Raw genomic sequence first — 25,755 nt, forward strand, 5'->3', positions numbered from 1 at the left:
ACCTTAACTCAAGTGTGGTGGTGTTTTTGACTTGAGTTGGCTGGCCTGAGAGGGGGCATAAGGTACAGGCTAAAACTGAAGTGAGCACAACTCGACAGGTGCTAACATGACCACTCTGACATGTGGACTCAGGCTGGGGTCACCTGAATGCCTCTAGTCCTCCTACACCTTCCCACATTTCTCCCTGCCTGCCCAGGAAGGACAGACAAATTCTCCCACAATACTGTGCAAAAGAATTCGTAGAACAGCTTAGCTTACTGCAGCTCCAAGAATCATGGTACATGCCCCCAGAAGTCTTAGTGCCTCACATGAGTGAATACAGCCCCAGTGTGGACAAAGCAACTCGAGCTAGGCTAACTCAAGACGAAAAACTCAAGTTAACTCTGCAGTGAAGACATACCCAGAGAGACTAGTTTGGTATCTGCTTGTGAAAGCTCTGCTCCCATTGAGGTCTCCTCTTCTTTTCCTCTGGTAGGTAACACCCTGACCTCCTTTTGCAGCCAGTACCACCGTGATACCCAGCTGCTTCCAGTAACTCTATGGATAGTAACATTTCAACACACGGCAAAATGCATACGTCTGAGCTCGAGTACAGCAAAACAATGCCAGGCTATCTCATATGAGAGGGAGGGAAGGATGCGTCATAGGTTCCTTTTCTTTTGTCCATTGTCTGTTGTCATGTGGCAAACCCTTTTGTTAGTGATAGGCTTTACTTGTGAGCATCATTCTTGTTTTCTTTATCTGTATGCTCCCGTGCACCCCGAACTGCTCTCCTTTATCATGCACATTGCAACTTTGGCAACTGGAATTGGAGTGAAACCACTAAGTTTATTTCACATGATCCTCTGAAGAGCTGTCACATGCTAGCAGCTTTCAGTTATTACCAAACTAGCAACCTAGATGAAAGGATCCCTACCCTGTTACACCTCTCCTGAGTCATCTAGTCCCCGCTCTATAAGAAACCAAATTGGATCTTCAAACCATTCTTCCTTCCCTCAGCAGAACAGATGTAACCCACACACCTCCTGGGTTTGGTGCTCTGTTCCCTCTAGTGGCACCGAGACCCATAGGCACCAATTCCGTGGGTGCTCCAGGGCTGGAGCACTCTTGGGGGGAAAATGGTTGGTGCTGAGCAATGGATGGGGCTGAGCTGCCCCATCAGCTCCCCTCATCCCCCACCAGTGCCTCCTGCCCGCCGGTGGGCCCCGCAGATCAGCACCTCCTCCTCCCTCCCCGCACCTCCCGCCTGCCACAATCAGCTGTTTCATGGCAAGCAGGCTCGGGGGTTGGGGGAGAACTGAGAATTTGGTGTGCTTGGGGCGGGGGGCGGAACTGGGTGGGAAGAGGCAGGGACGGGTTAGAGCGGGGGGGCGGGAAGAGGTTGGACAGGGTGGGGCCTTGGGGGAAAGGGTGGAGTGTTGGTGGGGCCTGGAGCAGAGCCAGGGGTTGAGCAGCCCCCAGCACTTTGGAAAGTTGGCACCTGTTTCAAGACCATTTAGAGATTAATGAGTCTGCTACAGCCTTAGCTAGGGGCCATGTGGCTTTTAGCTCATACAGTAGAGGCTCATACACTAAGCTCCAGAGGTCTCAGGTTCAATCCCGACAACTGGGGTCTGTTGATGTTGCACAGACACAATTTTTGTCTGCAAATGGAAGAGATAATGCAGATTATTCTCCAATTGTCGAAAAATGCCTATTTTTTGATCATTTCTAAAAGTTTGTTCCAGACAAACCCACACACATTTCCTTTTTATCATTTTCTGCCACTCAGAGGGCTAATTAACATAAATTAAATCATGCGTTGTCTCAGTTTCTCTCACGGTCCCATAGCAAAGCTAGAAGAAAAAACTGAATTGTAAAAACCCTTTGCAGGAAGTTTAAAGACTGGAGTTTCACAGTTGTACTGTAATTTTTGTGTTTGTTTGCCAGGATTGTATTAAAAGTGATGGTGGTTGGCCACTCAAATGATCAGTTAGGTGTCAAACTGGTTACTTGTACGTGTGATTATCATAATTTCATGCGTGAGCACCATAATTGCATGCACAGTGTGTGTACACAAATGTGTAGTTGTGCAATCACAATTGAGAAACTCTGGCTCATAGAATTTTGTGATTCAGCTATGTCAAATTGCCAACCTGAAAATATAAGAACAGGGAGTAAATGTGGAAATACATTGCCTAAATTTAAGAGCATAGTTTGCATCCTTTTGCTATGCTGAATGACACACTTTACTGTTTAAATATTTGGCCACATCACATTACAAAAATGTACTGTAATGGTCTGATGAAAGACACCTTACAGTAGTGATAACGCTTTGTTTAGCTGATTACTGCAGAATGCAGAAGGATTTCTTTTTTTATGGTCCGGATTTTCAAAGCTTCAAGTTCAATAAACTCTGACACTTGAGTGGAAACCCTGACTTGTGCATGCATATAGGTAAATTTGCTGTGAGGGCAGGCCTTTCTTACTCTTCCTTACTTTCTAACATAGGTACACAATAGATTTTGAGCTCCCAAGGATTGCCTTTAAGTTGACATTATACATAATGTGGGGGAGGTTTAGGTTGGATATTAGGAAAAACTTTTTCACTAGGAGGGTGGTGAAGCACTGGAATGCGTTTCCTAGGGAGGTGGTGGAATCTCCTTCCTTTGAGGTTTTTAAGGTCAGGCTTGACAAAGCCCTGGCTGGGATGATTTAGTTGGGGATTGGTCCTGCTTTGACCTCCCTGATATTCTATGGTTCTATAAAGAATTGTAGAAAAGTTGATCAGAAATATCCTTGTTTAGTGCCCCTAGGCCGTTGAATAGCCTGAAATTATAAACTCTTTGTTTGAAGTGTTTTGCTAGGCACATGCTCCACAATGTGAAAACCAAGGCTTTACCAGTTAATAATTGGCAGCTAATGATTGAATAACAGTTTACAGGGATTGTTCTGGTCCTCTGCCAGTACAATGATCATAACCAGTCTCTATCTGAAAGAAGAGCTATTTACATATCATTGCTCTTGTTCTCAGAAATGTAAGAAAATTATACTAGTAGTTGACAGGGATTGTGAAGAAAGATGGATACACTTATTTTAAATTGCTTCAGACTTTACCCTGTGTCAATTGGTTTCTGACTTTTTGTTGTCAGCATTCAAGAGTTTCATTTATTGTGGCTGGGTACCACAAAGCATGCTGTCTGCACCTCATCCACCTTCCTGGCCAATTAAATATTCTTGAGTAGCTTTTATGAAAGCTTGTTTGAACTCTCTCTCTTTCTCTCTTCGCCCTGGTCTACATTGCGGGTGGGGGCGGGGGCATCGATCTAACTTACGCAACTTCAGCTATGTGAATAACGTAGCTGAATTCGACATACTTAGATCGACTTACGGTGGCGTCTTCACCGTGGTGAGTCGACTCCTGCTGCTCCCCCGTGGACTCTGCCTGCGCCTCTCGCGGTGCTGGAGTACAGGAATCGACTGGAGAGCGCTCGGGGGGGTGTCGATTTATCGCGTCTAGACTAGACGTGATAAATCAATCCCCGCTGGATTGATCGCTGCCTGCCGATCCGGCAGGTAGTGAAGACATACCCTTCCTCTTCCTTTTTCATTGAATAACATATCATGACATACAATGACATTTTCTTGACATGATACAACATGCCATATGATGTGCTACTACCCTGACAGGTAAAGAAATAATGTAAAAATGATAAAAACAATATAAAATGGGGGGAAAGCACAAGAAAATATATTTAAAAACATAAATTTCATTTTGAAATGAATTTTTTCTGAAATGAAATTTTCCAAAATGAATTTTTTCAGTTTGTTTTTATTGAAATTTTATCGACATTTTATTGAAATCATTATTTTTCAAAAAAGTTTAATCCGAACAGTTCTTTCTGACAGCAACTGTTTCAACATTTTTTTGTGACCAGCTCTAGTACCTCCATTTTACAGATGTGGAACAGAGGCACAGAGGGACAGATCAAAAATATCCACTAATCTTGGGTGCTGAATGTGAGATACCAAAGACCAGATTTTTTCAGAGTAGTTAGCACAATATAGTACTTTAGATATTCAAGCAAGCTCCCATTGACTTTAGTTGCAGTGTGAGTGCTCAGCACTTCTGCAAATTAGGTGCCAAAGTCGCAAGCTGGGCACCCGTAAAATGAGAACCATAGAAGTAGTGACCATGTTTGAAAAGTTTGGTTTAAGTGCCTAGCAAAACATTTCAAACAAAGAGTTGTCCCCAAATGTGAAATAGTTGTGGTTGAGGACAAATTTGGGGGACAATATATACCTTCAAGTCAGCGGCACTGCTATGGGTACCCGCATGGCCCCACAGTATGCCAACATTTTTATGGCTGACTTAGAACAACGCTTCCTTAGCTCTTGTCCCCTAACGTCCCTACTCTACTTGTGCTACATTGATGACATCTTCATCATCTGGACCCATGGAAAAGAAGCCCTTGAGGAATTCCACCATGATTTCAACAATTTCCATCCCACCATCAACCTCAGCCTAGACCAATCCACACATTTCCTGGACACTACTGTGCTAATAAACGATGGTCACATAAACACCACCCTATACCAGAAACCTACTGACTGCTATACTTGCCTCCAGCTTCCATCCAGGACACACCACATGATCCATTGTCTACAGCCAAGCTCTACTATACAACCGCATTTGCTCCAATCCCTCTGACAGAGACAAACACCTACAAGATCTCTGTCAAGCATTCTTACAACTACAATACCCACCTGCTGAAGTGAAAAAACAGATTGACAGAGCCAGAAGAGTACCCAGAAGTCACCTACTACAGGACAGGCCCAACAAAGAAAATAACAGAACGCCACTAGCTTTCACCTTCAGCCCCCAACTAAAACCTCCTCAGCGCATCATCAAAGATCTACAACCTATCCTGAAAAACGATCCCTCACTTTCACAGATCTTGGGAGACAGACCAGTCCTCGCTTACAGACAGCCCCCAACCTGAAGCAAATACTCTCCAGCAACCACACACCACACAACAAAAACACTAACCTAGGAACCTATCCTTGCAACAAAGCCCGATGCCAACTCTGTCCACACATGTATTCAAGTGACACCATCATAGAACCTAATCACATTAGCCACGCCATCAGGGGCTCATTCACCTGCACATCTACCAATGTATATATGCCATCATGTGCCAGCAATGCCCCTCTGCCATGTACATTGGCCAAACTGGACAGTCTCTACGCTGTTAGGGAAAAAGGGTTCCCCTCCCGTCTAGGGTTAGGAGGGTAGCCTTCCCTGGACTTCTGTATTAGCCAAACAAAACACAGAGTCTTGGCTCTTTGATAAAGTGAGGCACTTTATTGCTAGCAAATACGACAGCTGAAGGGCTCACCAATTCCTTTTCAGAGGAAAATGGTGAAGCCCCGAACAAAGAACAGGGATGAGCTTTTATAGCTTGGTTCAACATACATTGTGATATCTCTTCCAGTTCGAACCGGTTAACCCAGTCTGTTTGAAGTTCTGGGGTAGGTACGAGCATGGAGGCTTATCTGTATAAGGAATTCTCTCCCCAAAAGCAGGGAGTGCAGGTTACACACAGTTCACATTCTTTCTATCCATAAACAAAGTAGAAAGGACAGATAAGCATAGAAAAAAGACAGCAGCGTAGCTTTACATGATTATAGGGTCGTTTTCTGGTTTTTTTTTTTCCTTATCAACGCAAAAGAATAAATGGACACAAATCTGACATCAGGAATCATAACATTCAAAAACCGGTAGGAGAACACTTCAACCTACCTGGTCACTCAGTAAAAGACTTAAGGGTGGCAATTCTGCAACAGAAAGGCTTCAAAAACAGACTCCAATGAGAAACTGCTGAACTAGAATTAATATGAAAACTAGATACCATTAACTTGGGTTTGAATAGAGACTGGGAGTGGCTGGGTCATTACACATATTGAATCTATTTCCCCATGTTAAGTATTCTCACACCGTCTTGTCAACTGTCTAAATGGGCCATCTTGATTATCACTACAAAAGTTTTTTTTCTCCTGCTGATAATAGCTCATCTTAATTAATTAATTAATTAGCCTCTTACAGTTTGTAATGCAACTTCCACCTTCTCTGTATGTGTATATATATATATATCTTCTTACTATATGTTCCATTCTATGCATCCGAGGAAGTGGGCTGTAGCCCACGAAAGCTTATGCTCTAATAAATTTGTTAGTCTCTAAGGTGCCACAAGTACTCCTGGCTTTTTTGCAGATACAGACTAACATGGCTTCTACTCTGAAACCTGACAGAGTAGTTGTTTTTCATTCTCTCTGTGGAAGCGGGGATAGGACATACAGTTTGCCATTGGGTTTTACAGATATTTGATAACAGCAGAGGAACGATGAGGAGACACAGGAATCTTGGGTTCCATTCCAGGTTCTGGAGAGGAGTGTGCCTAGTTGCCACAGACTCTTCTGCTTGGTCTGCCGAAGCTTGATTCTTTCTGCCCCGTGCCCTCTAACCAGTCCCTGTCTCAGTCCTATCTCATCCTCACCTCTGGCTTCTTGTCCCAGGCCCATTCTCCTCACGTAGCCAGTCCAGATTCTACTCCTCAGGCTTCTCATCCCAGTCTCCTTGCCCAGCCAGTCCTAATCCCCCCTCAAGGATTGCTGTCTGAGTCCCAGTCTCTCCCAGTCTCTTTGACCAGCCAGTTACAGTCACCTCTCCCAATCCTTATCTGATCTGTCTCTCCCCTTCTCCTTGACTGGCTTTCAGTCATCCAATCTCATCCTCCCCCACCTCCTCCCTAGCTCCTTGTCCCAGTCTCTTCCCCAAGCCAGTCCTACTTCTCCCCCTAGTACCCCAGCTCTGTCAGATCTGTCTCTTCTTCTCCCTGTCCCTCCCACTCATTCATAATTCCGTTCTCCTTGTTCAGCCAGTACTAGTCCCCACCCAGCTCCTTGTCCAATTTCAGGTTCCCTACCACCAGCCAAATGGCTTCCAATCCATCCTGCTTCCCTCACTGGCTCCTAATCCCAGTCTTTCCCCCACATGGCTCTCAGTCTCTTTACATCACCGGTCCCAGAATCCTGGCCCAACTAGTCTCAGGCTCCCAATCGTAGTTTTCTTGCCGGCCCAGTCCCAGCCCATTGGTTTTGACACTTCAGTCAGTGGTTGGTCTTCAGCAAGTCATGTGACCTTACTGTGCCTCAGTTTATTTATCTGTAAAACTGAGATGATAATTAATTTAAATAGTTTAATTAAACTATGTTGTAAACGCATATTGAGATCCCTGAATGAAAGTTGCTATGGAAGGGCAAAATGTTATTACAAATACCTGCTATCCTTTCAAAAGCCAAACGCAAGGTACTTGTTCCATCTGTTTTTCTCATATTATTATGGAGAAAACAGTGCTGTGTTGGAAGCTGTATTGAGAAAGTGTTCAGTGTGTTTGCAGTTAGAACAGCCCTACAGGGGCCTCCACAGCTGTTTGTTTTAATAGCTGAGGAAGCACTTTATATCCTAATCAGCTAATTCTGAATCCTGATTGGATGCTTTTCTTGGTATGCAGCTTTATCATATACCCTGACATTCATGCAGAATCCTAACCAGGCATAATATGAAGCCTGGATGAGATGCATGCTAATGAGCCATTTTTCCTTCTTATAACCACAATAACTCATGCAGAGTCAGCTGGACTGACTTCTTCCGAGGCACCTTTTCACTGGCTCAGTTACCAGCTCATTTTTTGTAGTGGCTTCTTTGGGTTATGTTGCTCCCATATGGCAGCGTTTAAAGATGGACAAGCACTTACATACCCAGGCTGTCTGATCCTGAGATTGATGTGTTCAGTAAGCATACTCACACAAGAAATCATGTGACAGCAGGTGCATGTGAGCAACAGAACAGCTGTCATTCTGCATAGTTCCAGGTAGGTGTTTCTTTACTTCTATTTTACTGGACAACCTAAGAAAAATTGGTCCTTGAGGAGGGCTCAAACTAGAGGAGCATAGTAGGGGTCCTTTTTTAGGCAGAGGATTACAGACACAAAGGATTTCTCTGGTCCTCTGCCAGTTATTAGAATTAAAAGCAGAAGCTTGTAACACAGCCTAATAGATACTTAAAAGGCTGTGGATCTTATACAAAAAGACTAGCTGGTCAGCAAAGCAGCAGCTTATAAATCATGAATCATCAAAGTATTTAAGCACATGCTGAAGCGAATGTGTGAGCCATTGTCCTATTGGAATCATTGGTGATATTCCTGTCCTTAAAGGTAGGCCACTTTGAACAGTGACAACTAGCAAAGATCCAGAACAATCTTGAAATCAATGAGACTAACCACCTGCTTAAAGTAAGGCACATGCCAAAGTATCGTGTCCAAATAAGTCTGTTGCCACACATGTTAAAGCCAGACCGATGGATAAAGCCCCCAGACCCTACCTAAAACATATAAATTTAGATTGTGGCACTTATGCCACATCCTGGTATTGGGGGTGGCGTGGATCTGCATAACTCCAAAGAGTTAGGGGCCTCAACCTTGCCTCCCAATGGTAAATAGTTCCCTGGATGGGAGCAGGCTGGCCATGCCAGGGCCTCTTGCAATGTGGCACATGGACACTGTAAAGAGTGCACCTTGGGCTAGATACATATTGGGTACAAAACTGAAACCCCAGTACTTTTTCACAGACTGTGTAACCAGACTGTTGAACTCATTGCCACAGGAGTTGTTGAAGCCAAGATCTTAGAAGACTCAAAAGGGGATTGGACCATTTATATAGATAATAAGATCCAGAGTAAGATCCATAATTACTAACAAACATTTTGGAAGGGATATTAAACATCACACTTCAGGGTGTAAGCCGATCTCTAACTATTAGAGATGAGGGTAAGACATAATGGGGAAGGGGTAAGATTAGTCCACATCTGCTTATTGCAGGGTTCTTACACCTTTCTCTGTAGCATCTGGTATTATTGGAACCAGCATACTGTACTAAACAGATCTCAGATCTGATCCAATACAGCAGTTCCTTTGTTCCTCTATTCCACAATCATCACTGTCTGTGATTTCTAACCTACTTCCATTGGTACATGGGTGGCTTGTTAGCAGTATTCAATGCTCAGATATCAGTGGGAGGCCTTTTAAGTATCTGGGTAGACCAAATGATAAGGTCCAAATCTTGTTGTCATAGTTTCAGGGCTAACTGCACTTCTGTCCCCTCTTGGTCTCTCTGGTGCACCCCCTCAGGTGTCAGCTTTGCACCTTTCCCTATTCTGAAGTGGAATTCCACAATTCTTCCACTCTTAGGGTATGTCTACACTAGAAAGGTAAGTCAACCGATATTGACATGCAGTAATTACTGAGGTGGTGTATGTCCACGCTACGCTCCTTGGGTCAGTGGTGCATGTCCTCACCAGGAGCGCTTCCACCAACCTGAGAGGGGCAGTGTGGGGAGCAGAGAGCCTGGTCTCTAAGCTCCACTGGCAGCTCCCTGCTGGGAACCTGACTGCCCCACAGGCTCCTGGGCTTCCGGCAGGCTGCCCCTCCCCCGCCTTTCCCCATTCCCTGACTGGAATGAGGAGGAAGCCGCCTGGGGCTTCTCACCTTCCCATTCCCTGCCAGGAACGGGGCTGGGGGAAAGCTGCCTGGGGCTTCTTGCCCCCCCCACTCTCCTCCAGGAGCCAGGCATCCTTGTCAAGGGGCGGGGCGCCACCTGTCTTGTTGCCCTGGCTCCCAGACGGGAGTGGGGTCCAGTTGCCCAGCTCTGCAAGGGAGCCAGGGGGCAGCTGAGCTCCTGCTGTGAAATTGACAAGACAGCCAACAGCAGATGTAAATAATACAGTGTCTACACAGACACTGCTTGCCTAACTCTACTGACATAAGCTTTATGCCTCTCATGGAGGTGGATTTATTATGTTGGTGTAGTAGGGCACTTACATTGGCAGGAGGAAGGTTGTAGTGTAGACACCGACATAAATAGGTCAAATTAAGCTACCTTATGTTGATCTAACTGTGTAATGTAGACCAGCTCGTAGGCCCTGGGCCACAAAGCCCCCTGTGTATCAACCATACTTATCCAGCAGGTCCGGATGAGTTTGGTCCCTGTGGTTCTTCCCTTCAGGAGTCTGCGACCAGTGGCATTCAGTGATCAAACAGCCTTCTGAAAACCAACCTACTGTTTAGTTTATAGAAAGCATTTATAGAAAAAGTATTTTAAAACAACATACACACATCATTCTTACCTAAAGTTTTACCAGTGGTATCTCAGTCTGGTTCCCGCAAACAACCAACCCCCTCTCTTGAGTGAAGGACCTTTTTTTATCTTGCAATAGTTCCTTTGTCCTTCTGTGTTCATGGGTCTTTTTCCTGGCCTATCCAAAACTAGCTTTGTCGGTTAGCTGGAGAGGAAGCAAATCATCGCACCTAATAGTTCTTTCATTGTCTCTTAACAGCTCTTAAGTGTTTGCTGAGACGAGGCTTATCTTGAGCCATTCTTTTCCTTCCTGTCTTTTCTTCCAGACCGACGACTGTAAAATTAAACCAATGTAGTCCAATAGTCAGGTCAATATGCATTATCCATAAGTTATGGGGGAAGAGAGCAGAAGGAGACTCCACCAGTTGAAAGGCATAAGATGCACTGTCCTAAGGTTGGGGGTTCCACGACCACCACTCCCAAGAGAAGGAGGCAGGTGGTGGTGGTCGGGGATTCTCTCCTCAGGGGGACTGAGTCATCTATCTGCCGCCCTGACCAGGAAAACAGAGATGTCTGCTGCTTGCCAGGGGCTAAGATTCGCGATGTGACGGAGAGTCTGCCGAGACTCATCAAGCCCTCGGATCGCTACCCCTTCCTGCTTTTCCACGTGGGCACCAATGATACTGCCAAGAATGACCTTGAGTGGATCACTGCAGACTACATGGCTCTGGGAAGGAGGATAAAGGAGTATGAGGCGCAAGTGGTGTTCTCGTCCATCCTCCCTGTGGAAGGAAAAGGCCAGGGTAGAGACCGTCGAATCGTGGAAGTCAATGAATGGCTATGCAGGTGGTGTCGAAGAGAAGGCTTTGGATTCTTCAACCATGGGATGGTGTTCCAAGGAGGAGTGCTAGGCAGAGACGGGCTCCACTTAACGAAGAGAGGGAAAAGCATCTTCGAGAGCAGGCTGGCTAACCTAGTGAGGAGGACTTTAAACTAGGTTCACCGGCAGAAGGAGACCAAAGCCCTGAGTTAAGTGGGGAAGCAGAATACTGGGAGGAAGCACAAACAGGAGCGTGTGAGAGGGGAGGGCTCCTGCCTCATACTGAGAACAAGGGGCGATCAGCGGGTTATCTCAAGTGCCTATATACAAATGCACAAAGCCTGGGAAACAAGCAGGGAGAACTGGAGGTCCTGGCAAAGTCAGGGAATTATGATGTGATTGGAATAACGGAGACTTGGTGGGATAACTCGCATGACTGGAGTACGGTCATGGATGGGTATAAACTGTTCAGGAAGGACAGGGAGGCCAGAAAAGGTGGGGGAGTTGCACTGTATGTAAGGGAGCAGTATGACTGCTCAGAGCTCAAGTATGAAACTGCAGAAAAACCTGAGAGTCTCTGAATTAAGTTTAGAAGCCTGAGCAACAAGGGTGATGTCATGGTGGGAGTCTGCTATAGACCACCGGACCAGGGGGACGAGGCGGACGAGGCTTTCTTTCAGCAAGTCGCAGAAGCTACTAGATCGCACACGCTGGTTCGCATGGGCGACTTCAATCATCTTGATATCTGCTGGGAGAGCAATACAGTGGTGCACAGACAATCCAGGAAGATTTTGGAAAGTGTAGTGGACAATTTCCTGGTGCAAGTGCTGGAGGAACGAACTAGGGGCGCAGCTCTTCTTGACCTGCTGCTCACAAACCGGGAAGAATTAGTAGGGGAAGCAAAAGTGGATGGGAACCTGGGAGGCAGTGACCATGAGATGGTCGAGTTCAGGATCCTGACACAAGGAAGAAAGGAAAGCAGCAGAATATGGACCCTGGACTTCAGAAAAGCAGACTTTGACTCCCTCAGGGAACTGATGGGCAGGATCCACTGGGAGAATAACATGAGGGGGAAAGGAGTCCAGGAGAGCTGGCTGTATTTTAAAGAATCCTTATTGAGGTTACAGGGACAAACCATCCCGATGTGTAGAAAGAATAGTAAATATGGCAGGCGTCCAGCTTGGCTTAACAGTGAAATCCTTGCTGATCTTAAACACAAAAAAGAGGCTTACAAGAAGTGGAAGATTGGACAAATGACCAGGGATAAGTATATAAATATTGCTCGGGCATGTAGGAATGGAATCAGGAAGGCTAAATCACACCTGGAGTTGCAGCTAGCGAGGGATGTTAAGAGTAACAAGAAGGGTTTCTTCAGGTATGTTGGCAATAAGAAGAAAGCCAAAGAAAGTGTGGGCCCCTTACTAAATGAAGGAGGCAACCTAGTGACAGAGGATGTGGAAAAAGCTAATGTACTCAATGCTTTTTTTGCCTCTGTCTTCACGAACAAGGTCAGCTCCGAGACTACTGCACTGGGCAGCACAGCATGGGGAGGAGGTGGCCAGCCCTCTGTGAAGGAAGAAGTGGTTTGGTACTATTTAGAAAAACTGGACGTACACAAGTCCATGGGTCTGGATGCGTTGCATCTGAGAGTGCTAAAGGAATTGGCAGATGTGATTGCAGAGCCATTGGCCATTATCTTTGAAAACTCCTGGAGATAGGGGGAAGTCCCAGAATATTGGAAAAAGGCTAATGTGGTGCCCATCTTTAAAAAAGGGAAGAAGGATGATCCTGGGAACTACAGGCCGGACAGCCTCACCTCAGTCCCTGGAAAAATCATGGAGCATGTCCTCAAGGAATCAATTCTGAAGCACTTAGACGAGAGGAAAGTGATCAGGAACAGTCAGCATGGATTCACCAAGGGAAAGTCATGCCTGACTAATCTAATTGCCTTCTATGATGAGATAACTGGTTCTGTGGATGAAGGGAAAGCAGTGGACGTGTTATTCCTCAACTTTAGCAAAGCTTTTGACACGGTCTCTCACAGTATTCTTGTCAGCAAGTTAAAGAAGTATGGGCTGGATGGATGCTCTACAAGGTGGGTAGAAAGTTGGCTAGATTGTCGGGCTCAACGGGTAGTGATCAATGGCTCCATGTCTGGTTGGCAGCCAGTATCTAGCGGAGTGCCCCAAGGGTCAGTCCTGGGGCCGGTTTTGTTCAATATCTTCATTAATGATCTGGAGGATGGTGTGGATTGCACCCTCAGCAAGTTTGCGGATGACGCTAAACTGGGGGAGTGGTAGATACGCTGGAGGGTAGGGATAGGATACAGAGGGACCTAGACAAATTGGAGGATTGGGCCAAAAGAAATCTGATAAGGTTTAACAAGGACAAGTGCAAAGTCCTGCACTTAGGACAGAAGAATCCAATGCACTGCTATAGACTAGGGACCGAATGGATAGGCAGCAGTTCTGCAGAGAAGGACCTAGGGGTGACAGTGGACGAGAAGCTGGATATGAGTCGACAGTGTGCCCTTGTTGCCAAGAAGGCCAATGGCATTTTGGGGTGTATAAGTAGGGGCATTGCCAGCAGATCGAGGGATGTGATCATTCCCCTCTATTCGACATTGGTGAGGCCTCATCTGAAGTACTGTGTCCAGTTTTGGGCCCCACACTACAAGAAGGATGAGCAAAAATTGGAGAGAGTCCAGCGAAGGGCAAAAAAATGATTAGGGGACTGGAAAACATGACTTATGAGGAGAGGCTGAGGGAACTGGGATTGTTTAGTCTATGGAAGAGAAGAATGAGGGGGGATTTGATAGCTGCTTTCATCTATCTGAAAGGGGGTTCCAAAGAGGATGGCTCTAGACCATTCTCAGTGGTAGCAGATGACAGGACAAGGAGTAATGATCTCAAGTTGCAGTGGGGGAGGTTTAGGTTGGATATTAGGAAAAACTTTTTCACTAGGAGGGTGGTGAAACACTGGAATGCGTTACCTAGGGAGGTGGTGGAATCCCCTTCCTTAGAAGTTTTTAAGGTCAGGCTTGACAAAGCCCTGGCTGGGATGATTTAGTTGGGATTGGTCCTGCTCTGGGCAGGGGGTTGGACTAGATGGCCTCCAGAGGTCCCTTCCAACTCTGTTATCCTATGATTCTATGACTCTATTACAGAATAGCTCCAAATCTGTCACATTTGTATTTTGTCTTTGTAGTTCAATTATGATTTACTCCCAGTGCACATTCTTGCAGGTGAAATTATTATATTTGTAGTGTGTTGAAAGAATGCCATGATGATTCCTGTTATATCTGTTGTAAACACAGAGAAATGGTCATGCTGCTCTTGACTTCTGAGTGTTCGATTTCTCAACCAGAATAGTGCACCAATGGTAGGATATATAATAAAGTAAAGAGGTACCAGCAATAATTATGCTCATATATGGATACTGAGAGTATACTTGACATTTGAGGGGGAATCTGAAGTTTCTTCATAGCATGCTACATTATGCCTATTACATTTGATGACTATTTTAAAGGTAGCAGGGAGCTTTGGGATTTTCTGGACTTGTGGGTGGTTGGGCTTGTTCGTTTTGACTCACTGCATTTCTTAAATAAAATTGTTTAAAAGAAATAAGGCCTCAATTCTGGCAGGAGACTTGGAGGTGCCTGATGTGATTCATGAGTATCTTCGGCTGTTTAATGCCAATGTACATTTTGAAAAAGCACAAGACATAAATTGGTCAGAAGCTGTTCTCTTTCACCAGCTACATAAACCTAACTTTCAATATTGCATACTTTCTAAGTAATTATAAGAGAGACTGGAATAGGCTCCTATATGACATGCACCCTCTTTTATCAAAGAAATAAAATGAAGTATATTCCATTTAAATTCAGTTAAAGCTGCAAAAACCCAAACCTGAAAATTCAAAATGATCTGGGGCAGAGCTTGAGCTGGTGGGGCTATGACAGTTTATATCAACTGAGGATCTGCCTCTCTGCCGTTAACTCATGGCTTAGATGATCCCTTACCATACCAGAGCATGCCAATGGATCATCTAATCGACTCCTTTTGCTCCAACTGGAGTTAATACCAGGGATTTCAGATGAAGATGGAAAATCCAAATGATGTGCAATGCCACCTATTATTTATTATTTGTATTGGCGTAGTGCCTAGGAGGGCCCAGTCATGGCCTCACTGTGCTAGATGCTGTACAAACACAGGGCAGAAAAATGGTATGTCCCCCCTAAACATCTTACAATCTATGCATGAGACAAGAGATAGCAGGTGACTACAGACAGGGGAGCACAAGGAAACAATAAGACCATCCTGGTCAGCATGATGGGTTGTGGTCTCAGCTCTCCAACTGCCTATGCATGGACACGCTTTTTAAAATACTGTCCATTTGCCACTGTTTTTCTGGGCACTGCATAGACACACAGTGAATTAGTCTCTGCCCCCATGGAGCTCAGGTTCTTACTGGGCCAGGTGCTGCAGAGACACACAGTGAATTAGTCTCTGCCCCCATGGAGATCAGGTTCTTACTGGGCCAGGTGCTGCAGAGACACACAGTGAATTAGTCTCTGCCCCCATGGAGATCAGGTTCTTACTGGGCCAGGTGCTGCAGAGACACACAGTAAGAGACAGTCCCTGCCGCAACAGAGGTCAGATTCTCATTGTGCCAGGTGCAGCACAGACATGTAGAGGGAGGTGGGAGCAAATGTTTCTTCCTGAGACCAGGTGGTGATCGGTTCATGCCCACTGAATTCCAGTTCTCAGCATGAATACATGTGTGTAGATAAAATAATTGATCAAATGCTTTTTCATTAATCCATTCAAAATGTTGACAATTCTGATGGTCAAGGATGTATTTTTCTGGATTGTCTCTGCCTTCCTGAAAATCCTGCTTGCTGAAAGCTTATACAGTTCTGGCCTTGCACGCATGGCCTCAGCCGTCAGACATCTCACATAGCTCACACAAACACCAAAAAAAGAATATCTTGTTTTACCAGATCTTGCTTTAAAACCAGACCTCTTTAGCTGCTTGTGACAGACAAAGTTGCCCACACAAATTGTGCTGAAGAGTCTTTATTCTATAATACTGTTGCCATTCAGGTTTCTGAAGTGCCTTGATCCACCAACCACTCCTGCCCAAAAAGAAAAGAGAAAACAGGAGTGATGATAAAGGGTTTACAGCAGAGAGAGATTGAGCATCAGTAAATTTCAGCATATGACTGATCTAATAATGTTCCTCAGCTAAGAACACAAAGGAACCTTCATAACGTTATCATAACAAGCTGTACTAAACGTGTTTTTGTTCCCTTCAAGGTATGAATTATGTGACCCATACTCTTCTTTTAAATTGCTTTTCATTATATATAAGTTTGATAGGTTTCTTCCAAGGAAAAATTAAATACGTTAACTAACTCCTCTGCAGGTATTTATTCAGAAGATCCAGGACCATAGAGATCTGGTTTCTGGAGAGAAGAAATTATCTATGTTCTTACCCTGTGCCTAATACTTCAGATTAGAAAAACTCAAGGACAGAAAGATTCTGTGCTGCACCTTATAAGAAGTGTCACGCAGAAGGGGTAGCCCAGGGGATAGGAATAGCCATCTTTATGCCTGGCTGGGAACTGATGTGGTCCCCAGAATAAATTAGAGCATCTTTGGGGCTGCTCTATTTCATGTCAGCCTTATCAGTGTTACCTGTGGGCTGTATTGCAACCCAGAGCAAACTAGCTTTGCCATAGCACCGAGTGGTATGGGCACACTCTTCATGCCCTAGGACATCTCTAGGTATCCCCACATGGTTATCACGCTGTGACGGGGTGTACCTACTCTGCACCACGTCAGCAGGGGTTAACCCCACACTGTAGACAGAGGAAATCACACACCTCACTGCTGCTGGGCACGTTCCAACTGAGACCAGAGTTTAAAAGGGAGTAGCTCACCTCAATCTGGGCTGGCCATTGCTGAGAACAGATGTGTGTTGCAGGCACCTGCTGGGAGACTGCCAGAGCTCGAGGACAAAGAAGCCAGCTGGGTTGAGACTCCAGTCGACTCCCAGCCAACACTGACGGAGAAAAGACAGCAGAGGCCATGAGACTACTATTGCTGGAAGGAAGGGTAGGAAGAGGCCCAGGGAATGGGACTGTAGTATCGGGTGTCCAAAGCTGATTATAGAAGCACCAGTTCCCTAGGGCCCTGGGCTGGGACTCCTACCCTGGCTGTTCCACCACCAGAGCAGCTGAAGCCCAGAGCGAGCAAACTTAACTGCAGGACTACCCCACTGACTCTGGCCATGGGGCCCTACTGCCCTGCACGGCAAGGCTCCTGCATAGACTTGGGCTGCCCTGACCAGAGGGCCAGCTCCACAGATTTTGGCCATTGGACCATACTATCCTGATCCACACGACCCTTGCACAGACTTGGGCCCTAGGCTGTGCTGCCCTGAGTGGAAGGAATGCCTTACTGACTCTGGCCATTGGGCCATACTGCCCTGAGCTGCAGGCCGCCACCTAGATCTAGGCTATTGGGCTACCATTTTGATAACCCTCACAATCTGGCACCCCGTGATGGGGTGTACCTATTCTGTGACAGACCCACTATGTGCCACCAGAGTGGAGGACAGGACAGCAGCCCTTCACTTTCATTTAAATTATATGTAAAATACCTATTGGATATTAAGAGCCAGTGATGCTAGTAATGCTTGGTTACTTATAGTGGATTTGGAACAAGCTTTGCTGCTGCTTGGTACTTCTGGGAAAGTAAATTTTAAATAAGGAAAAAGGATAAAATCCTCCTCCTCCTGCAGATTTAGGGTATTTGAGACTCTGTTTTATTTTGTGGCACTAATGCAGTAAAGCTTATTTTCATCCTTCACTGCAAACTCTGAACTTAATGGTAGACTCACCAGTGCAGCCATGAATACGGACTATTGAAGGAGCAGTACCCGTAATACTGTACCATTATCTGATTAGTGAACTTTCCTTGTACATGGAGGTTAAAACTATGAACTTGGCACCAAGACATCTCTGTCATCTTCCTAGCTCCATGCATATACCATCTTGCTGTGTAATTTTGAAACACGGGTTAAAATTTGTGACCTTGAAAATGAGCAGACCAGTACGTTCCTCACAGGAATGTGTGCCAGATAGCTTTACTAACTAAGATTTGTGAAGTGCTTTGAGATCTTTGTATATCCCCTGTGTCTTTCATCTAAAGTCTTACTTAAGATGACATTTGTATTACACTCAAGATAATGGGGTATATTCTCTCCTGTGCTTGCACAGGCGGTGGTGTCAGAGAGCCAGTTATGGCTTGCTGAGAGTAAGGGCCAACCCTGGTCCCAATGCAACTTAGATTGGCTGATGAGGCACTAAAGCTTCATGCTCCAGGGGATTAGGTACTGGACTGTGGATCTGGGTTCTAGCCATGGTTCTAGGCCTGACTAATAACCTTGGGTGAGTCATTTCAGTACTCTGTGCATTAGTTTCCCCATTTGTAAAGTGAGGATAATGATACCTTCCTTTGTAAAATGTCTTGAGATCTATGAACGGAAAGTGGAATATAAGAGCTAAATACTATTATATGAGTGGCAGGTCCAGAGGGACATTACATAATATGCTTTATTAAGTCATCTTGCTGGAATAACTTGTGATCCCAAGTATTTAAAGATCCATAGAATCATAGAATATCAAGGTTGGAAGGGATCTCAGGAGGTCATCTAGTCCAACCCCCTGCTCAAAGCAGGACCAATCTCCAACTACATCATCCCAGCCAAGGCTATGTTAAGCCTGACCTTAAAAACCTCAAAGGAAGGAGATTCCACCACCTCCCTAGGTAACGCATTCCAGTGCTTCACCACCCTCCTAGTGAAAAAGTTTTTCCTAATATCCAACCTAAACCTCTCCCACTACAACTTGAGACCATTACTCCTTGTTTTGTCATCTGCTACCACTGAGAACAGTCTAGATCCATCTTCTTTGGAACCCCCTTTCAGGTAGTTGAAAGCAGCTATCAAATCCCCCCTCATTCTTCTCTTCTGCAGACTAAACAATCCCAGTTCCCTCAGCCTCTCCTCATAAGTCATGTGTTCCAGTCCCCTAATCATTTTTATTGCCCTTCGCTGGACTCTCTCCAATTTTTCCACATCCTTCTTGTAGCGTGGGGCCCAAAACAGCACTACAGATGGGGCCTCACCAATATCGAATAGAGGGGAATGATCACGTCCCTTGATTTTCTGGCAATGCCCCTACTTATACAGCCCAAAATGCCATTAGCCTTCTTGGCAACAAGGGCACACTTTTGACTCATATCCAGCTTCTCGTCCACTGTAACCCCTCGGTCCTTTTCTGCAGAACTGATACCTAGCCATTTGGTCCCTAGTCTATAGCAATGCATGGGATTCTTCCATCCTAAGTGAAGGACTCTGCACTTGTCTTTGTTCAACCTCATCAGATTTCTTTTGGCCCAATCCTCTAATTCGTCTAGGTCCCTCTGTAGTCTATCCCTACCCTCAAGCATATCTACCACTCCTCCCAGTTTAGAGTCATCTGCAAATTTGCTGAGGGTGCAGTCTACGCCATCCTCCAGATCATTAGTGAAGATATTGAACAAAACTGGCCCCAGGACCAACCCTTGGGGCACTCTGCTTGATACTGGCTGCCAACTAGACATGGAGCCATTGATCACTACCCGTTGAGCCAGATGATCTAGCCAGCTTTCTATCCACCTTATTAGTCCATTCATCCAGTCCATTCTTCTTTAACTTGCTGGCAAGAATACTGTCAAAAGCTTTGCTAAAGTCAAGGAATAACACGTCCACTGCTTTCCCCTCATCCACAGAGCCAGTTATCTCATCATAGAAGGCAATTAGATTAGTCAGGCATGACTTGCCCTTGGTGAATCCATGCTGACTGTTCCTGATCACTTTCCTCTCCTCTAAGTGCTTCAGAATTGATTCCTTGAGGACCTGCTCCATGATTTTTCCAGGGACCGAGGTGAGGCTGACTGGCCTGTAATTCCCTGGATCCTCCTCCTTCCATAGTGATCAATGGCTCCATGTCTAGTTGGCAGCCGGTGTCAAGTGGAGTGCCCCAGGGGTCGGTCCTGGGGCCGGTTTTGTTCAATATCTTCATAAATGATCTGGAGGATGGTGTGGATTGCACTCTCAGCAAATTTGCGGAGGATACTAAACTGGGAGGAGTGGTAGATACGCTGGAGGGCAGGGATAGGATACAGAGGGACCTAGACAAATTGGAGGATTGGGCCAAAAGAAATCTGATGAGGTTCAATAAGGATAAGTGCAGGGTCCTGCACTTAGGACGGAAGAACCCAATGCACAGCTACAGACTAGGGACCGAATGGCTAGGCAGCAGTTCTGCGGAAAAGGACCTAGGGGTGACAGTGGACGAGAAGCTGGATATGAGTCGGCAGTGTGCCCTTGTTGCCAAGAAGGCCAATGGCATTTTGGGATGTATAAGTAGGGGCATAGCGAGCAGATCGAGGGACGTGATCGTCCCCCTCTATTCGACATTGGTGAGGCCTCATCTGGAGTACTGTGTCCAGTTTTGGGCCCCACACTACAAGAAGGATATGGATAAATTGGAGAGAGTCCAGCGAAGGGCAACAAAAATGATTAGGGGTCTGGAACACATGACTTATGAGGAGAGGCTGAGGGACCTGGGATTGTTTAGTCTGCAGAAGAGAAGAATGAGGGGGGATTTGATAGCTGCTTTCAACTACCTGAGAGGTAGTTCCAGAGAGGATGGTTCTAGACTATTCTCAGTGGTGGAAGAGGAGAGCACAGGACAAGGAGTAATGGTCTCAAGTTATAGTGGGGGAGGTTTAGGTTGGATATTAGGAATAACTTTTTCACTAGGAGGGTGGTGAAACACTGGAATGCGTTGCCTAGGGAGGTGGTGGAATCTCCTTCCTTAGAAGTTTTTAAGGTCAGGCTTGACAAAGCCTTGGCTGGGATGATTTAATTGGGGATGGGTCCTGCTTTTGAGCAGGGGGTTGGACTAGATGACCTCCTGAGGTCCCTTCCAACCCTGATATTCTATGATTCTATGATTCTTTTCTAAAGATGGGATCTACATCTTTTCTAAAGATGGGATCTACCAGTTGCAGTGGGGGAGGTTTAGATTGGATATTAGGAAAAACTTTTTCACTATGAGGGTGGTGAAACACTGGAATGCGTTACCTAGGGAGGTGGTAGAATCTCCTTCCTTAGAGGTTTTTAAGGTCAGGCTTGACAAAGCCCTGGCTGGGATGATTTAACTGGGAATTGGTCCTGCTTCGAGCAGGGGGTTGGACTAGATGACCTTCTGGAGTCCCTTCCAACCCTGATATTCTAAGATTCTATGATTAGCCTTTTTCCAGTCATCCAGTACCTCCCCCGATCACCATGAGTTTTCAAAGATAATGGCCAATGGCTCTGCAATCATATCCGCCAACTCCTTTAGCACCCTCGGATGCAGCGCATCCGGTCCCATGTGCTCGTCCAGCTTTTCTAAATAGTCCCAAACCACAGAGGGCTGGTCATCCCCTCCCCATGCTATGCTGCTCAGTGCAGTAGTCTGGGAGCTGACCTTGTCTGTGAAGACAGAGGCAAAAAAAGCATTGAGTACATTAGCTTTTTCCACATCCTCTGTCACTAGGTTGCCTCCCGCATTCAGTAAGGGGCCCACACTTTCCTTGACTGACTTCTTGTTGCTAACATACCCGAAGAAACCCTTCTTGTTACTCTTAACATCTCTTGCTAGCTGCAACTCCAAGTATGATTTGGCCTTCCTGATTTCCTGAGAAATATTTTTATACTCCTCCCTGGTCATTTGTTCAATCTTCCACTTCCTGTAAGCTTCTTTTTTGTGTTTAAGATAGCAAGGACTTCACTGTTAAGTCAATCTGGTCACCTGCCATATTTACTAGTCTTTCTACACATCGGGATGGTTTGTTCCTGTAACCTCAATAAGGATTCTTTAAAATACAGCCAGCTCTCCTGGACTCCTTTCCCCCTCATGTTATTCTCCCAGTGGATCCTGCCCATCAGTTCCCTGAGGGAGTCAGTCTGCTTTTCTGAAGTCCAGGGTCCATATTCTGCTGCTCTCCTTTTTGTCTTGTGTCAGGATCCTGAACTCGACTATCTCATGGTCACTGCCTCCCATGTATTTGACTACATGAGTGTTCATACCTCTTTCAACTAAGAGATCCAAATGAAAGATGTGGGGCTCAGGAAAGGCTTGCACATTTGTGATTCTTCCTGCAGAACTCTGGATCAGTAAATCAATAAGTTAGAAACAGAGTTTTTATATGTAATGGATATAATCTTGCTCCGGTATTTCTCATGCTATTGCTCAGTCCAGCATTCATCAACATTACTAGGTAAGCAGCATTTCTCCATATGAACACATCTGCTTAAGGACTAAGGCTCTGACAGTGTTCACCTTTTACTGTGACTATAAAAGCACTTCTCTCAAGAAGGAGGGCAGATGCTCAGCTGGTTGTCTTACTCCCATTGACTTCAGTGGAGCTCTGATGATTTACACCAGCTGAGGATCTGCCCCAGAGTAGCTAAAAGTGATATTAGAATTTAGCAACAGATTTTCTTTTCTCCCCATCTCACAAATGTTGCTCCTTCATTTACTCTGATAACTTTTCACCATGATGAAAAATATTCTTGTGGGATTGGGTGGATAAGTAACACTGCTTGGTGCTTTAGAACAGTGGTTCTCAACCAGAGGTCTGGGGGCCACAAGCACTTTTCAGGGGGTCCGCCAAGCAGGGCTGGCATTAGACTTGCTGGGGCCCAGGGTAGAAAGCCAAAGCCCCACCACCTGGGGCTGAAGCCCAGAGCCTGAGCCCTGCCATCCAGGGCTGAAGCCAAAGCCTGAACAACTTAGTTTCATGAGGCCCCCTGTGGTGTGAGGCCCTGGGCAGTTGCCCTGCTTGCTACCCCCTAACGCTGGCCCGGGCCCTGCAGAAAACACAGTAGTTGTGGCACAGATGGGCCATGGAGATTTTATAGCATGTTGGTGGGGGGAGCTCAGAATGAAAAAGGTTGAGACCCCCTGCTTTAGAATAAAACAGTGTGATAAGTTACCTCATCACTTAAAATGCTTCATACTGAGTATGTTACATAAGGGCCTAGAAGAATGGGACTTTTAAAAATATACAAAGGACCATACTCAGCCCTGCGATAAGCAGGCCCAACTCAGTTCATTTAAAAGAGTTGCACCCAATTAGACAAGGCCAGAACTAGGGACAGAGGTGGCATAACACTATTTTTGCCCTGGCCTTCTCTCCTGGGCTGTGTCTTCTGTGCTGCATGAACTTTATTTTTTTAAATAAGCTAAAGGGCCAAACCCTGCTCCATTCACTTATAGGAGCAGTTCTATTGAGGGCAGTGGGCCTAGTTGTGTTACTGCTGAAGACAATGGGAAGGAAATGAGCAGGATTCACCCAAAGTTTCATTTGTACCACATTCCATCGAAAGATCTAGATCTGGGTCCTTGCTTCAGCCACTTTTCACATCTGCTAGCCCAAAGCTGGCTTAACTGGGGATTGCCCCTTGGCCAGTGACTTCTATCCCATTTCCCCTGTTTGACCCCGATATAGGGCACATTGCTGGAGAGCCTTTTATTCCTGATTCCTTGGCTGCTGTCATGGTCCCTTGGTGTTAGAGCAGTCCTAGGTTGCAGCTTGGCACTGGCCTAAGGAATGGAGAAACGTATAGGTGGCTGAAAGCCATTTTCATGATTTCTTTCTTCTGAGATGCACCAAGTAGAGAAGGGCTGGTCTGAGAATCTGTCCCAAAGCTTTTGATTTTTAGTGCTGGTCACAGAGGGTTCTGTGCATAGGCGCTGACTCTGTGGGTGCTCTGGGGAAGGAGCACCCACGGGGAAAATCTGGTGGGTGCTGAGCACCCATCAGCAGTGCCCCTATCAGCTCCCCACCCCCAGCCTTCCAGTGCCTCCCGCCACGAGCGGGCCCTGCGGATCAGCACCTCCCCCTTCCCTCCCAGCACCTCCTGCCTACCATGATCAGCTGTTTCACCACCGTGATCAGCTTTTTCACAGTGTGCAGGAGGCTGGGGTGGGGGTGGAGGGAGGATGTGGCATGCTTGGGGGAGGGGGGTGGAACTGGGCGGGAAAAGGCGAGACGGGGTGGGGGCCTTGAGAAAGGGATGGAATGGGGGCGAGGCCTGGGGCAGAGCTGGGGGTTGAGCACCCCTCAGCACTTTGGAAAGTTGGTGCCTGTGGTTCTATGAGTAAAATAGTCTACTTCCCTCAATGGATTTTTGAGCGATGGCTGTTAGCTCACATTCTATCCCTTATCCTGCTCCTAGTCTATGTAGCTGGCAGGACTTGGAGGAGCCAGAAGAGCAAGGGATGAAAAAGCTGGGCAGGGCAGCTATGCAGAGCAAGGCTGGTTCCTGGTCTATATGTACTCCTGGTCCTGGTCTGCATTTGTGGACCCCTGTGGTGGGGGTCACAGAGTAGCTAGATGGAATTTTAGCCTGCCTGTTATCCTGCGATGGATGGGAAAAATGCAGCACAGAGGCTCCTCCCACCTGTTTCTGGGCTTCACCCCTTTCCCCCAGGCAGGTAAGTGGAAGTGTGATGGCCACCCTTTCAGCTGACACTTTGGGGATCAAACTGTGGGCTTCCAGAACTAAAAGCATAAGCTGCTGCGGTTTGAACTAAAGATCCCTAGTTGTGACACAGCCCCATATCACCTGTATGTTGAACATGTGAGGGGCATGAAGACCTGTACCACACAGTCACCAGTGGTTTACAGAAGCAATGGGGGTAAATCCATCTCTTTCCCACTCTTTATGAGCCCTCTTCCCTTTATATTTTTGCAACTTGGATGCAAAAGCCTCATAGGTTTTTTCCTTATTTGCACACAGCTCAGCGGAGGCAGGATAGGCTCCAGAGTGGCTTGCCAAACAGTGAGCTTGCTATCTAGTAACATATAAAGTGAAGCATTCTCAGCAGGGTTTTCTTCAGATTATTTTATTCAACAGATACATTTTTTGGTCAGCAAATTCAAAAAGGTCTTTATTCAGACCATCAGACACAAACCATAGTACAAATTAAATGAGTGTCACCAACAATCATTTTAAAAGGAAAAGGTACATCAGGTACCATACGAGTTTAACACACACTAACCTGAGGCAGAATATCATAACGAATCAAGCTATAGAACATAACATTAAACAGAATAGGCTATAGTTAGGAATATTAACAACAGTTATATACAATAAGAAAAGGAGGACTTGTGGCACCTTAGAGACTAACTTAGATGCATTTCCACTGAATGCATCCGATGAAGTGAGCTGTAGCTCACGAAGACTTATGCTCAAATAAATTGGTTAGTCTCTAAGGTGCCACAAGTACTCCTTTTCTTTTTGCGAATACAGACTAACACGGCTGCTACTCTGAAACCCGTTATATACAATGTGCCCATTTTCTGAAAAAGTTTAGTTTGATTGTTCCTTTAAATGATGAGTTGTCACAGCTGGTCTCAGTGTGACACAGCAGCCATTGCAAAGATAAGACAAAGTTAAACTAAGAAAACACTTACAAAGATCGCAATATTTCAGAGGTCATTGGATGCTGAGGGCCTATGGTGATCCAATAAATAACCTAGGCAAAAGCACTATAAATGACAGCAAAATGTGCCAGGAAACAACAAACAAACTAATGAAGTGTCTTGAGACAAAACAAATTGGTTCCTAAGAGGCAAATCAATAGATTTTGA

The 25,755-nt window shown here is 45.7% G+C and overlaps 1 protein-coding gene across 1 annotated transcript in view; it reads left to right on the forward strand.

Annotated features, from left to right (window-relative positions):
• The first annotated feature begins 7,656 nt into the window (after positions 1-7,656).
• Positions 7,657-25,755, forward strand: part of LOC311529319 (formin-F-like) — a 139,536-nt gene continuing 121,437 nt past the window's right edge. The window contains exon 1 of the mRNA XM_084645218.1: positions 7,657-7,913. The gene's annotated coding sequence lies outside the window, so the exon portion shown is untranslated. The remainder of the gene's footprint in view (positions 7,914-25,755) is intronic.

This window comes from Lepidochelys olivacea (assembly GCF_965140295.1).
Source record: "Lepidochelys olivacea isolate rLepOli2 genome assembly, chromosome: 13".
Classification (NCBI taxonomy): domain Eukaryota; kingdom Metazoa; phylum Chordata; order Testudines; family Cheloniidae; genus Lepidochelys; species Lepidochelys olivacea.